At 35.5% G+C, this 15,375-nt stretch overlaps 1 protein-coding gene and 1 non-coding gene across 3 annotated transcripts in view; both read left to right on the top strand.

Moving 5' to 3' along the window:
• CNTN1 (contactin 1) overlaps positions 1-15,375 on the top strand; it is a 403,973-nt gene that overhangs the window by 172,578 nt on the left and 216,020 nt on the right. The window lies entirely within an intron of this gene.
• Positions 8,655-8,761, top strand: LOC133049483 (U6 spliceosomal RNA). Its single transcript, XR_009691336.1, has one exon. It is a non-coding gene; the product is annotated as a U6 spliceosomal RNA (small nuclear RNA).

Genomic DNA, 15,375 nt, shown 5'->3' with positions numbered 1-15,375 from the left:
TGAAAGTAGAAAAACTGTTGGTGGAAGTGTGGTATATTTTGAATACTGAAGGGTGAGGATTTCTTCCAGGCCAGAGCATGAGGAAATAATTAGGTTCTCCTATTACTAGATTTACACATTTGGTCTTGTTTTAGAAAGATACCTTTATATGTCTATAAACTTGGGTCAGAAATCAGCTGGAGAAATAAGAAAACAAAAAATACCACCATGCAAACATTTAACCGTTTAAAATATGAGGATTCAAGGAGCCAAAACAAGGTAAGCAAGTAAGCTTTTGGCTTCCATTATAAATTCTGTTTCTAAATCTGAAGTCTTGTGCTATGCCAACACATTAAGGGGATTTCTGACTCATAATTGGAGGACCAAGGAGTATTTTCTGACACAGCTGATTTCAGAACTGAGACCGGAGTGATGATTAGAAGTTGATTATGAAAAGGAGAAGGGCAGATGGTGGAAGGAGGGAAAGTGGAGGGAGTGAGAATGAATCAGGAAGGGAAAAGAACTTGAGAAAGAGCCCAGAGACATGAGGCTCAGGCGTCTCGTAGTTCAGTTTCCATGGGATGGTGGTAAAGCAGCAGTGGCAACAGTCGCTGGAAAGGCTCACAGGAAAGACAATGAGAAGCCACTGCATTGTATTAATAGTGACCTGATTGAATTTTTGTATTTAAGCGCTATCATTATGACTCCGGAGAAGGCAATGGCAACCCACTCCAGTACTCTTGCCTGGAAACTCCCCATGGACGGAGGAGCCTGGTAGGCTGCAGTCCATGGGGTCACAAGTCGGACACGACTGAAGCGACTTAGCAATAGCAGCAGCATTCTGACTCCAATTTTCTGTTCTTTTTTTTTTAAATTTATTTAATTTTAATTGAAGGATAATTGCTTTATAACATTGTGCTCATTTCTGCCATACTGGCTGAAATGTTTTGAAAATATTTTTGAGTGAGGAATGGCTGCCAAGCAGGAAGAATACTAGAAGATATTGCAATAACTTTGGTGTGAGATAATGGCTTAGATGAGCGGTATTCAAACCTTTTTCCTTAAATAACACCTAAAGAATTTTTTAAAGTTAAATATTCTCTCATATACTTATGAAATGACTTACAAACTCATCATAAGTTTGAACAGTTGCAAAAATGTATTTTTCAGCATATTGTAAACTCTGACATTTTAAAATAAATCTGCTGTTTCACTCCTAAATGTATTCCTTAGAGTCTGGAGAGTGTTGAGATTCCATTATTATGATTATTTATTTAAAAATATTTGAAATAGATCTTGTAAAACAAGCAGTTCTCCCGACACCAGGTGGGTGTTCAAGATTTCAACTAAATTTTGTCACTATTTCCCCTGAGATAGGATCAGATTCCAACCCTTTAATTACATTATTGGCTCCGTCAGCAATCAGTCCTCATTCTTAGATGCTTTCAAAAAGTCACCTCATTAATGTATCAAAAGACACCTGTAATCAACACTTTGGAAATTTCAGTTGTTTGGGGAACTATGAGTCAAGAACTGTGGACAAAGACATGAGAAATGCATGTTTTGGCCATCTGAAAAGCCAAATGTTTATTTCTTATAAAATGCAATACCATGACACTCTTTTCAAAAGCAAGTCAACATAAAGGTAAAGGTTTATTTCTGTACTCTAAATCCTATTCAGTTGTTCTGTATTTCTATCATTATACCAGATTACACTATATTAATTACTGTCACTTTATAGTAAATTTAAAATTTAGAACTGTTAATTCAACTTTCTTATTTTTTTCACTATCTTTTGACTATTCTGGGCCTTTTGGATTTCCATATTAATTTTAGGATTGATTTGTTAAATTCTGCAAAAGAGCCAGATGGGATCTTGAAAGAGATCACATTCAATCTGTAGAACACTTTGGGGAATATCACATTTTAAAGTCATTAAATCTTCTGATCCACAAACACAAGATGGGCATCCCTTATTTTAGGTCCTATTTAGCTTCTTAAACAATGTTTTGTAATTTTCAATGTAAAATTTTTACACTTCTGTTAATTTATTCCTAAGCATGTTATTCTTCTACATTTATTATAAATGTAATTGTTTAAATTTCATTTTCATGAAGTTTAATTGATATTTGTATGTTTATCTTATATCTTGCAACCTTGATAAGCTCATTTATTAATTCTAGTTTTTTTAGTGAATTTCTCAAGATTTTCTATGCATAAGATTATGTCATTTGCAAATAGAGAAATAGAGATAGTTTTACTTCTTCCTTTACAATCTGTTTTGTGAGGGGTGTGTATGTATGTGTGTGTATGTCTAACTACTTTGGTTAGTCCCTTGAGTAAAATATTCAACAGAAGTGACAAGAGCAGAAGACATGCTTGTCTTGTCCTTATCCCCTGATGCTGGGAAAAATTGAAGGCAGGAGGAAAAGGGGATGACAGAGGATGAGATGGTTGGATGGCATCACTGACTGGATGGACACGAGTTTGAGCAAGTTCTGGGAGTATGGTGATGGACAGGGAAGCCTGGCATGCTGTAGTCCATGGGGTTGCAAAGAGTTGGACATGACTGAATGACTAAACTGAACTGAACATGAATCAAAGTCTTTCTAGCATCCAACATCAGTTTCCCCACTGCTCACAATCTGACCATATACTCTTGTCTTACACTTTAGGGTGAATTTTGAATTTGTAGCAGCATCCCCCTTTAAGGTACCAATTTCTTTATTAGTCAGATATGTTAAACTATACAACAGTTATAAACAATCTTAGTATCTGTTCCAACCTAAAGGCTTATTTAGTCACATCACATCTGTTACTTTGCTATTTGGCATGTGTGGCCTCTTAGGCCACTGTGTTAGGAGAAAAGATGGCTGGAGAATTTTAAGGACCAGGTTTAGAAAAAGGCCTCAGTCAGAAGAGTCATAAGGCTCTAAACTTATAAATGCAGAAGAGAAGACCAAAAGAATAGTGCTTGTAGTCTCTGCCAAATATTAAAATATTTTGTCATCATAAAGTCAGCATGAACCTACTATTTTTACCAAAGCCTTCTTTCATGTTCCAGCACTGTCAAGCACAGTACCAACTAATTTCTCATTAATTAATGTTTTTATTAACAATTTATTCAGTATACATACCATGCCTAGAACAATAGAAAAACTTAGAAAGCAAAGATAAGGCATATTGGAGATAAATATATAATCAGGAGACAATTCAGAATGCTAGAGGGATACAAGAAGATACAATGCTTCATTTTACTGTAGGCTATTGGAGAAGTTCAGGTTTTAATTCTCAGAATCAAAGAAAGTGACACATGAATCTTGTCTTTCTAGATAGAGAAGGCTAAAAATAATTGTGGCATAGTCAGATTTTAAACCAAAAAATCAAATTTAATTTTTGTTGTTCAGTCACTCAGTTGTGTCCCATTCTGTGACTCCACGGACTGCAGCATGCCAGGCTTCCCTGTCCTTCAGTATCTTGGAGCTTGCTCTAACTCGTGTTCAATGAGTTAGTGATGCCATCCAACCATCTCATCCTCTGTCCTCCCCTTCTCATCCTGTCTTCAGTCTTTCCCAGCATCAGGGTCTTTTCTAATGAGTCTGCTCTTCATATCAGGTGGCCGAAGAATTAGAGGTTCGGCTTCAGCATCAGTCTTTGCAATGAATATCAAGGATAGATTTCCCTTAGCATTGACTGGGTTGATCTCCTTGCAGTTCAAGGGACTCTTTTAGAGTCTTTTCCAACAGCACCATTCAAAAGTATCAGTTCTTTGGCGCTCAGCCTTCTTTAATGTCCAACTCTCACATCCATACATGACTACTGGAAAAATCATAGCTTTGACTCTACAGACCTTTGTTGGCAAAGTGAATCACCTTCTTGACTGTGCAGTTATGAATCACTTATATAAACTTAATAGCAGCTCAATGTATCTAATTATCCTATAAACCTTAAATGAATTTAAAGCATACAGAAATATGTGACTGTCTTAAGAAGATTAGTAGTTAGAGGTCCAGTATTTAAAATCAGCATACTCAGAATTTATTTTGCTCTAATTTGTTTTTTGCTCTTTATTTTTCTGCCAAAATCTTGGCTCTCTATGCACTGAAGGAAAGCAAAAATATGGAAACAGGGTTATGGAAGAGAAGGAAAGCCTAGACTTATTTTCTCTGCCATGCAAAGGGGGAACACACTAGGCTAGCACCTCAAGATGGAGTCCCAAAGAGTTGGACAAGACTGAGCAACTTTCACGGCATTTCAACTGGTGATCATTAATCTTAAACCTTTATGCCTGATCCATTGTAAATGGCCAGGAGGCATGAAAAAGGGTGGCTGCCGGAGCCTGCCGGCAAACGAACTGGTCAAGAACGCAATTACCAGAGTACCTAGGAAAAAGAAGACTCAGAAAGAAGACTCAGAAAGAGAAAGATGGGGTTGAGAGGGACGGAGTCCGCTTGCGTCTGACTCTGCCAACTTTATTGAAGAACACCACGCCTATATGTACGCTAACAGGAGTTACTAAGAATAGATCGAGGGTTTGCATACGTGCAGAGCTACAGATGTTTTAAATTCCCACACTCAAGATCAGTAAAGCATTAATTACCCTAGCGCCCAACATGATTAAGATCATTAGAACATTAGATAGAAAACAGGCTTCATCAATAGAACAATAGATGGAAAACAGGTTTCAAGCATGATGAGCTTATCAGCACCAGAAAAACAGGCAAAAAGGTCACCGGTGTGTTTTTTCCCTGAAGGAGACAAATGCCAGTCTATACTTTAACAAGAAGGGGTGGCAGGACAAAGAGAGACCTTTTGATCTCTCTTAGAGCCGTAAGGGGCCTGTACATTCAGGCCGGCTCCCTGCAGGTGGCAACTTAAAAAGGGAGCCTCAAGAGAAGGCTTAAAGATGCTAAACATCTTGACCTTTAAACTGATTGGTTAAAAATGACCAGGAGCCAGTGAAAAATGTATGGATTAAAAATATAAAAACTGCTGTAAGTCCCACTTCTTTACCCTCTCTCAGTATCTATGCTGAGAACTTTGTACTTCTCTTCTCTTTAGTAAATCCTATTCACTTATTACCAAGAGTGTTTGTGTTTGTTAAGTTCATTTGTTGGCTCCGTGAACAAAAACTCCGATTCCCATTTCATTAGCATCAGGGTCTTTTCTAATGAATCAGTTCCTTGCATCAGGTCACCAAAGTATTGGAGCTTCAGCTTCAGCATCAGTCCTTCCAATGAATATCCAGGGCTGATTTCCTTTAGGATTGACTGATCTGATCTCCTTGCTGTCCAAGGGACTCTCAAGAGTCTTCTCCAGCACCACAATTCAAAAGCATGAATTCCTCTGTGCTCAGCCTTGTTTATGGTCCAAGTCTCTCCATGACTACTGGAAACACCATAGCTTTGACTATACAGACCTTTATGGTCTAAGTGTTATCTCTCTCTCTCTCTCTTTTTTAATATGCTGTTTAGGTTTGTGGTTATGTAGTAAGGCAGGGATATGTGGTGAGGATCAAGCAGTAACAGTCTTGCTTTTTTCTTCCGCAAAGTTTCAAAAGGGTGATATTGCTGATAAGATTAGGGTGTGTGCTGGATCTTTGGTACTCTAGTCTCCTAATCTTGATAAGCCTCTCTGATCCCTTTAATCTAACTTTAACCACTAAGGTGGTTTCCTATTATCTTATCATTTCCTATCCCCATATTACCTTTATCACTTCACTGGGAGAAATATCAATAACCTCAGATACAAGGATGACACCATCCTTATGGCAGAAAGTGAAAAGGAACAAAAGAGCCTCTTGATGAAAGTGAAAGAGGAGAGTGAAAAAGTTGGCTTAAAACTCAACATTCAGAAAACTAAGATCATGGCATCTGGTCCCATCACTTCTTGGCAAATAGATGGGGAAAGAATGGAAACAGTTAAGATCTTGTTTTCTTGTCCTCCAAAGTCATTGCAGATGGTGACTGCAGCCATGAAATTAAAAGACACATGCTCCTTGGAAGAAAAGCTATGACCAACCTAGACAGCATACTAAAAAGCAGAGACATTATTTGCTGACCAAGGTCCATCCAGTCAAAGCTATGGTTTTTTCAGTGGTCATGTATGTGTTAGGTAGGTAAAATAGGAAAAAGGAGTACAAAATGGCACTGGCTAAAAGACAAAGAAGGGAAAAGCCCACAAAAATAGGACAAAAAGTGAGGACCTTAGGTAAAACAAACAGTCCTCCTAACTACCCAATTTACACAGGGCAGGTTCAGGGGGGAGGAGACAAATGTATAAAAGGTGGAGGCCTAGAAGGATTGAGCCTCTCTTCTCTTGTCTTTTGGGTCAGCCTGCCCTCACTCCTTGAGTGAGTATTATCCTTTGTTTTTCCTAATAAAATTGAGCTGTAACACCAATTCACCCCTCATTTCAAATTTTTGCTGTGGCAAGACAAAACCAGGGAAATCACAACCTTCACCCACCCACCCCTCCTCCGCAACATATGGACATGAGAGTTGGACTATAAAGAAAGCTGAGCACTGAAGAATTTATGCTTTTGAACTGTGGTGTTGGAGAAGACTCTTGAGTGTCCCTTGGACTGCAAGGAGATCCAACCAGATTTCCTAAAGGAAATCGGTCTTGAATATTCATTGGAAGTACTGAAGCTGAAGATGAAGCTCCAATAATTTGGCCACCTGATGCACAGAACTGACTCACTGGAAAAGACTCTGATGCTGGGAAAGATTGAGGGCAGGAGGAGAAGGAGACGGCAGAGAATGAGATAGTTGGATGGTGTCACTGACTTGATGGACATGAGTTTGAGGAAGCTCTAGGCGTTGGGGATGGGCAGGGAAGCCTGGTGTGCTGCAGTCCATGGGGCTGCAAAGAGCTGGACATGACTGAGCTGAACTGAACGCGGATTCATGGATGCTTGTCCCTTGATTAGCAACTGCTCTTTCCTTTGGAACTCAGAGATCATGGAGGCTGGGGTCTTGCCTATAAGAAATGGGGGACAAAAAGGATTCCGTGCCTAGGAGCCCATAGGGCCCTGCTCGGCTTCATTTTGTTAAATGTTTCATAATATAAGTGGGTCAATGCTGGGTCCTTTATGTAAAGGCAGAGAAAAATACATTTGGGATTCCTAGAGCTATTTATTTACTATAATAATTTTTTCTTGGTGATGTTTTGGTCGTATGTTAATGTTTACTTTCCTGTGAATAGAAACTCCTTTGGATTGTTTCTTAACTTCAAATATTTTGGGACTTGTAGTTAAAGGCTTTGCCTTTATCAGTAACTATTGGAAAAATTATCTGCTTTGAGGAATTAAAATTTTGTTAAGCTAAAGCCACAATTTAGTAAGATTTTTTTACATTCTATTCTTTCTTGAGGTGATGCTTCCTGTTTCTTTTGTTTTTATTTCAAATGTAATTCCGTTCTTCCAGTGGACAAGATCTTTTTCTCCATAAATGAAAATATTCATCATCATGGAAATTTTATATTAATTAGATATAGGTGGCCATTGGAATTCTGACTTTTCTTTATAGAGAAGACATTGAGATTTTAATTGGTATAGATATGTGTAATTCATAAGTAAAGTTTCAAAGCAGTTTTTGATTCTGTTTGTTAATGGGATTACAGAGTATGTCTATTTCTATTATTATTGTCATTTGAAACTTTAGAAGTTATCTACTCCATCTTCCTTTCAAAGTACTAGGTTTCATAGAGCCCCTTGATTATGCCAAGGTGCTTAGTGAGGTAAACATTGTAAAGCTCTATTATTGTGAAATCACAGACTTTAGCAACTATCATAGACATGCTGAAACATGATCAAGTGGAAAGCTGTATTTCCATTGTGTACTGTGTATAAATTGTTGTTGTTGTTATTGTTCAGTTGCCCAGTTGTGTCTGACTCTTTGCAACCCCATGGACTGCAGGACACCAGGCCTCCCTGTCTACCACCATCTCCCAAAGTTTGCCCAAGTTCATGTCCATTGCATTGGTGATGCCATCCACCCATCTCATCCTCTGACACCCTCTTCTCCTTCTGCCCTCAATCTTTCCTAGCATCAGGGACTTTTCCAATGAGTTGGCTCTTTGCATCAGATGACCAAAATACTGGAGCTTCAGCTTCACCATCAGTCCTTCCAACTAGTATTCAGGGTTGATTTCCCTTAAAATTGACTTGTTTGATCTCCTTGCTGTCCAAGAAATTTTCATGAGTCCTCTTCAGAACCACAGTTTGAAGACATCAGTTCTTTGACATTCTGCCTTCTTTGTGGTCCAAGTCTCACAACCATACATGACCACTGAGAAGACCATAGCCTTGACTATATGCACCTTTCTAGGCAAAATAATATCTTTGCTTTTCAATACACTGCCTAGGTTTGTCATAGATTTCCTGCCAAGAAGCAATTATTTTCTGATTTCATGGCTGCAGTAACCATCCATAGTGATTTTAGAGCCCAAGAAGAGGAAATCTGTCACTACTTCCACTTCCCCCCTTCTATTTGCTTATATATTGAGAATGTAAGATATTAAAAAACAAAAACAAAAAAAAAACCTTTCTATTCCCAACTTAAGTGTGACAAGCTAAAACCTGAATGTTTTTCTTCTCTCAAAATTCACGTGTGGAAATCTAACTCCCAGTGTGACGGTATGTGGAGGTGAGGCATTTGAAAAGTGATTAAGTCGTGCTCGCTTCGGCAGCACATATACTAAAATTGGAACGATACAGAGACGATTAGCATGGCCCCTGCGCAAGGATGACACGCAAATTCGTGAAGCGTTCCATATTTTTAAAAAAAGAAAAAAAAAGAAAAGTGATTAAGTCCTGATCATGGGTGTCCTCTCAAATGCAATTAGTGCCCTTATAGAAGAGGCACTAGGAAGCTCTCTTTTCCCTTCCACCATGTGAGGACCCAACAAAAACACCACCAGCTATGAGCCAGGAAGCAAGATTTACCAGACACTGAATCTGCCAGTGCCTGGATCCTGGACTTCTCAGCCTCCAGAATTGTGAGAAATAAATCTCTGTTGTTTATAAGCCACCCAGTCTATGGTATTCTGTTACAGCAGTCCAAATGGGCTAAGATATCATTCATCTCCAAATATTTTTCAATAATTCAGCAATCCCAGTATTTCTATGGTTTTCATTACTTAAACATGCTGATGCACATGGAGATATTTCCACAAATCAGTCAATCAAAGCAAAATATGTGGAACATTTCTAACCCACATTTAACTCAAATTCATTTCTTAAAATTAGGAAGGATAAACCAATATTGAGAAACCTATTATTTTCATTCATTCAATTAATAAACCAGAGAATATTCAAGTAACCAAAGATTGGTCTGCATTAAAATAAAAACTGGTAATTCAAATGTAATTTCTAAAGTAGGCCAGGGTATAATTCAGAGAGAATGTAAATGCTGTGTAAGTGAAAACTAGAGAATCTAAGGATTGTGTAACCGATTACAACAGATGTATAATTTCTTGGGGTAGGATTCTTTTTTTAATCTATCAAATTCTGAAATGTCAATAAAATGATAAATATGTCATATATTTTTACTGGTAAAATTTTTAGATTTTTCCTTGGTTTGTATCATTTGTTTTCTTAATTGTTATCTTCTCCATCTTTAGCATTAATATTTTCTAAAGAATATCTACGTTCATGTTCATTTGCTGTAAGGATTAAATAAGTTAATTATGTGAGATACTTGAGTCAGGGTGAATGCTTATTAACAGTGACCACTCAATATTTATTAAGTGATATTTAATTTATTAAGTGATATTAATTTATTAAGTGATATTTATTAAGTGAATCCTAAACTAATGTATCTGAGTTGAATTGTGTCAGTAGCTGTTTATAAGTGGTCCTATTAATTTATTCTGCAAATATCTTTGTGTAAAGCACTGAGCTAGATACTGTGAGGCTTATTCACAGTAATATGACTTTATCTGACCTTCAAAGGTTTACAAGCCATAGTAAAGCAAAGAGGCAATCTCTTACCTAATAGAGTTTTTGTTTTAGGTTATCACATATTCCATATATATTTTCAGCTATGTTTCCCTTTCATATTTATTGAGGCATTGCTCCTAGTCAGGTAATGTTCTTTTGAAAACCCCTGTTCAGATCTTACGATGCCAGTTGAAAATAGTAGCCATTGACACCATCATGATCTGCTATCACAAGAGCACAGATGAGTTTATTGTGCTAGCCACTATCTCCACAAAGCTCTGGAGAACAGATCATAAATCATTATATTTTCATTAGAAATGAGTACACAGGGAAGAGAACAACAGTGACATAAATTCTTCAGCAGTAGGAAAAATTTAAGTTACCTTGTGTGAAAGAAGTTTTGCTTTTCTTTAGTCCATAGTAAAGCTTGATATTCATGTTGGCTCTTGGACCTACTGCAATCACCTCTGGTATTTGCTTGGGCTGCATTCCACATCTTGGAAATCACTGTGTAGTTAGATGAGAGATGGAAGCAGAGGTTCAGATTGAAATGGTGCCTATTTTATATGACTCAGAATTAAAATAAAAATCTAGCCTGCTTGAGGTACAATAGCCATAACAACATCTATAAAAGCTGCAAAAGTGTTAATATGAAGTTGCTCAAAACAGACACCGACCTCTGCAGTAGCATCTCTCTGCTCCTCAATTCCGGGCCCTACAAGCCCTGTGCACTGCTCCAACCTCCTAGAACTACTTTCTTCTCCCTAAAAGTTGTGCCTTTTGCTCCTCTAGATGTGTTTGCACATACTCCTGTTTTTAATTTTCCTTTTAATTTGTGCTGCCATTGACCCCTCCTGATGCATTTCCCTCCTCCTAGTCTGAACATCCATTGTTGGTTGCTGCCATTTACTTGTCTGTACATCTCAGTAGATTATAGATTCCATGTGAGTTGAAACCAACAGTATTGTCTTTCACCAACAGCTGTAACATTACAAGTCCCTAGTACTGTTGTGGAATGCTTAAAAGAAAAAAACCTGTCAAGGAAATTGATACAAAATTCATAGTTTGGCTTGAGCTGTGGATCTTGAGGATAGTTACTTCCTATTTAGAGATTTTTACTGTTGCTGTCATTATTCATTTTACTTTCCTTCCAACATACTAAGGTCAACATTTGTGTGAAAAATGAAAAAAATGTTCTGATAATCTTGAATAAAATACTATATTTTATGAATATTTTATATAATGAATAAAACACAAAATAATATAATAATAGCTTATGTAATTCTACAAAGATTTGATCTTAGGACATTCAAATATACATTCAAATACTGAAAAAAATCTAAATAACAAAAAATCTAAAATTAAATCCATTGCTGCATTCCTTTTGCATATATGCATATTTTTATAATCAATCAGAAAGCACCATAGAAAATATTTTATATATAGTTTCTCAAATAAATAATACTTATTATTATGTTAAGTTAATTGAAAAATCTGCAGTGGTTTTTCATTTCCTATTACTCTCATGGTTTGCAAGCTAAACACAAATGAACAGTCACAGCCATTGATTATTTTGTCCCTTGGACAAAATATTGAAATTATTTTGAATTGCAAATACAAATATATACATTGAAGATTATTATTTTTCTCATATATGTACATATTCCATTGTAATTATTCAAGGAAGAAGGCAAAAATAATGAACATAAAATGACCAAGTTATGTAAAGAAGTAATCACACAAGGCAGAATCCATTTATTATAGCAAAACTGATTACACCTTGTCTAAAATGCTATTTTATTGGTGATTTTTTTCAATTCTTAGAACAAAAAGGTGAATTATGTACTGTGTTTTAATTTTCAATCTAAGACCAAACGTAAAGTTACTTTCAGCTTCCATTTCTTGATGTAAGCGGCATGTTGATCTACAATCAGCTAGATAGATTAGAAATATTCAATTTCTAACTCAATTTTTTAAATTTCTGGGCATTGTTTTTGAAGGAAGTTAGTAAATCAAAATTTTAGTGAGAATTCAATTACTGTGTACCTACTATGGTGGGTGCTATAGCAGGGATATGTGTGGGTGAAGGAATGTCAGAGATTTGTGAGACACAGTTGCTGAATTAAGAAGCTTATTATCTGGTTATGTAAACTACACATGTGCATGCAAGAGCAGAGACATACACAAGTACAAAGTTTAATACCATTGTGCATGGTCAGATCATAAAGAGTGATCTGAGTTGAAAGACTAATGAGAACTGTGACATTCTGGGTTTAAAGCTGTTTTAATGTTGGGTTACACAGAACAAGAAGACAAGCAGCTAAAGATGCAAAGGAGTGATTAAATGCAGTTTCTTAAATTCCTGGTCAGCACACCCATCAGGAGGAAATAGTAAAGTTAAGCCAGAAAAGCATAAAGAAGGGTACAAATCCTTACTGTTAACTAAGCCCCTTTCATTTTTCTACCTGCTACCATGAATTGTATACGAGTAGCCATTCTATACTAGTAGTCATTTAGTATAGGCAATTCTATACTTAATATATTTGTAGTCATTTACAAAGTTAGTGCAAAGTCGGTAAGGAAGGACTTGGGCCTGTTAGATAAAACAAAGTGGAGGCTAATAACACAAGGAAAATTTGATACATTTAGGGAGTAGACTAGTGCTGAGATACGTTGAGTTCCATAAGCCTTGTAAGAAGCCCAACTGCAATGAACATACATTGCATGACTCTGGGGTAAGGGGGTATAAATTACCTTTTTAAAATGTCACTGTAGCAATCTTATGGAGAGCAGGCTACAAGATGGTAAATTTGGGGTTTAGGGATTCTGGATTAGAGTGGTAGCAGAGGCAAGGTGGTTGCATTGGAATATTCTGAAGCTAGAGTCTAAAATATTTGCTTAGATATGAAAGAAGGGAAAGAGGTAATCAATAATCATCTCTAAGTTTTGTGCCTGATCAACTGAGTGAATAATAGCTCCATTCTTAGGAGTGATTCCCAATGAGGGAGGAGAGGTTAAAATAATTTACACAGAAAGTTAAGGTTATGTTTTGCATTTTACATTGCCAAACAGGATAGAATCAGTTTGGCTAAAATTACTGAATTTAATGAAGAAAATCATACCAACTGGCGCCATTCTAAATTACTTTGAAAGCTTATCCATTATTATTATTATTTTGACTGGAGGTTGTTGGCAATGGTTGTTTAACAAAAATATTTCAGACATTTTTTTTCTGGCAATGCATGAGTAGCAAAACATTAGGCATACAAAAAAAAATCTGGTTTTATAAGTGGCATTCTGTAGACGAAAGTTATTTTCATTTTTTTGCAATGTGGATTTATATTTGTTCTTTGTTCATCACTCATTGATGGTGTTGGGTAATTTTTGAAATGGAATGATAGCAAGGTATTTTTAATTTTCTTGGATCCATTTCTTAAAGTTTACCTCAGAATTATCTAGTGTGACTCTTAATTTTACAGATAAGAAAGGCATTAACCCATAAATACCAAATGAATTGGTAAAAGTTACACAGGCATTTACTCAGACAGTCAAGACTAGATTTTGATCTTTTTGGGTTGCAGTGGAGTTTTACTGTTGTTGTTTTGTTTTTTTTACTCTATTGTGATATAGAAAAATTATGATAATTTTTTATTAAATTGAAAACATAGTTTATATGAAATGTAATAAATTGATATTAAGAAGAACCATTAAATACATTGATGTAGATTCCAATAAAGTCTTCCACAATATAATTGAAATGTTGCTTCTATCGTACCTTAAGCATTTCTAATAAGTTCATGTTATATGCACTAAGACATTGTCTTGTCGCATATCCAGAAACAACTGTATGAGTTTGATACTATTATTATATCTTTTTAACATATGAATAATCTTAGGGTGAGAGGGATGATAAATAGGCTAAAATGGTAATTATAAGAGTCCAGTCCAGGATTTAAACCCAAGGCTAGCTGATACCAATTCCATCCTGCTCTCCACTTTGTCCTGTCATTTTTAGTTGGGAAATGAGTAAAAATATCACAATAGTGTGGCTTCATTCCTACAGAAAATAAATATTTTATTATTGAGACAGAAGGGACAGGTAAGTAAGGAATGTGTTTTGTAAGGAACAAAAAAGTTAGGTAAAAAATAGTGCTAAAAATTCCTGTGACATATAAGAAATATTTTAAATTCATTTTTAAGAAGTGTCTCACAAATTAATTTAAAGAATTATCATTATCACATATTTCTGAAAATTTTAGCAATTTAATCATCTGCTTCTTTACACATAATGTGATACACTATGAAGTATATGAAACATAATTCATGTATCAAAGAATAGTTAAAAATCTCTTTATATTTTTCAGCTTTATTGAGATAATTCACCCATAACATTTTATAAGTTTACGGTGAAAGACACGTTGATCTGATACACTTATATATTGCAAAATGATTACCACAGTAGTGTTAGCTAACACATCTAATCACTGTAATCCTCTTTATTAAACAACTTTGATAAAGTTTACCTTGGTTAAGTTTCTGATAAGATAGGTATTTTAGAACATGATGCAAGCTGTCCACTTTGGGCTTATTCTTAGAATATTTTTGAAACCAAAGCATATAAAAATTAGCAATTTTTAAGATTTTTCTAAAAATTATAAAGCTTTTCAATCTTGCTGCTTTAAGCATTCATGGTAAAAATTTTAGTGTTTTATATCAAAAGACATTCATAATCATATGAATAGCTTTAACTATCTTTGTGCATCCTAGGATATTTGGTCAAGGATCTTGCTTTTAAAACATGATACAACTTAAAATTTAAACTTTATTTACATTAAAAAATTTTAAATTAAAAAAATTTAAATTTAAAAATATAGAAGTATATTTTGAAGGTGAAGTCTATATAATAAATAAATAAATTTAATCATTTCAAATTTTCCTGTCTTCTCCATCTTCTACATTGCCCCTAGGCTAAACAATTTCCGATAGCTGTCAACTATTGGATATTCACTATGTGCTGAGCCCTTTGCAGCCTCTGCTTCCACGCCTCTCAACCACCTTGCTATAGATAAGAGACTGGAAAACTAGGGCTAGGGATCAAAAATAAAATTCAGGTCTATCTAATTTCAACACCTTGAATTCTTGCCACTAGAAAATGATAGCTCACAGTAATTATATGTCTCATTTAGGGTAAATAAGAATACCTTACTGGGTTATAGGGAAAATAAAGTGAATAATCTCTTTAAAGAGCTTAGAGTCTAGTATATAATTAAATAATTAAATATTGGCTATCATTATTATTATGAAATACTTCAGATATACAACAGCTCTAAAGATAATATATATAAAAATATTTATTAAAAATGAAACTGAAAAGATAGAGCATTATAAATACATTTAAAACATACATGTACTCATCCCTAATTACATTCACCTCTATCCTCTGCAAATATAGC

This window comes from Dama dama, chromosome 3 (assembly GCF_033118175.1).
Source record: "Dama dama isolate Ldn47 chromosome 3, ASM3311817v1, whole genome shotgun sequence".
NCBI classification, from domain to species: domain Eukaryota; kingdom Metazoa; phylum Chordata; class Mammalia; order Artiodactyla; family Cervidae; genus Dama; species Dama dama.
Note: the sequence above shows the minus strand (reverse complement) of the source record. Positions and strands in the feature narration are given on the sequence as shown.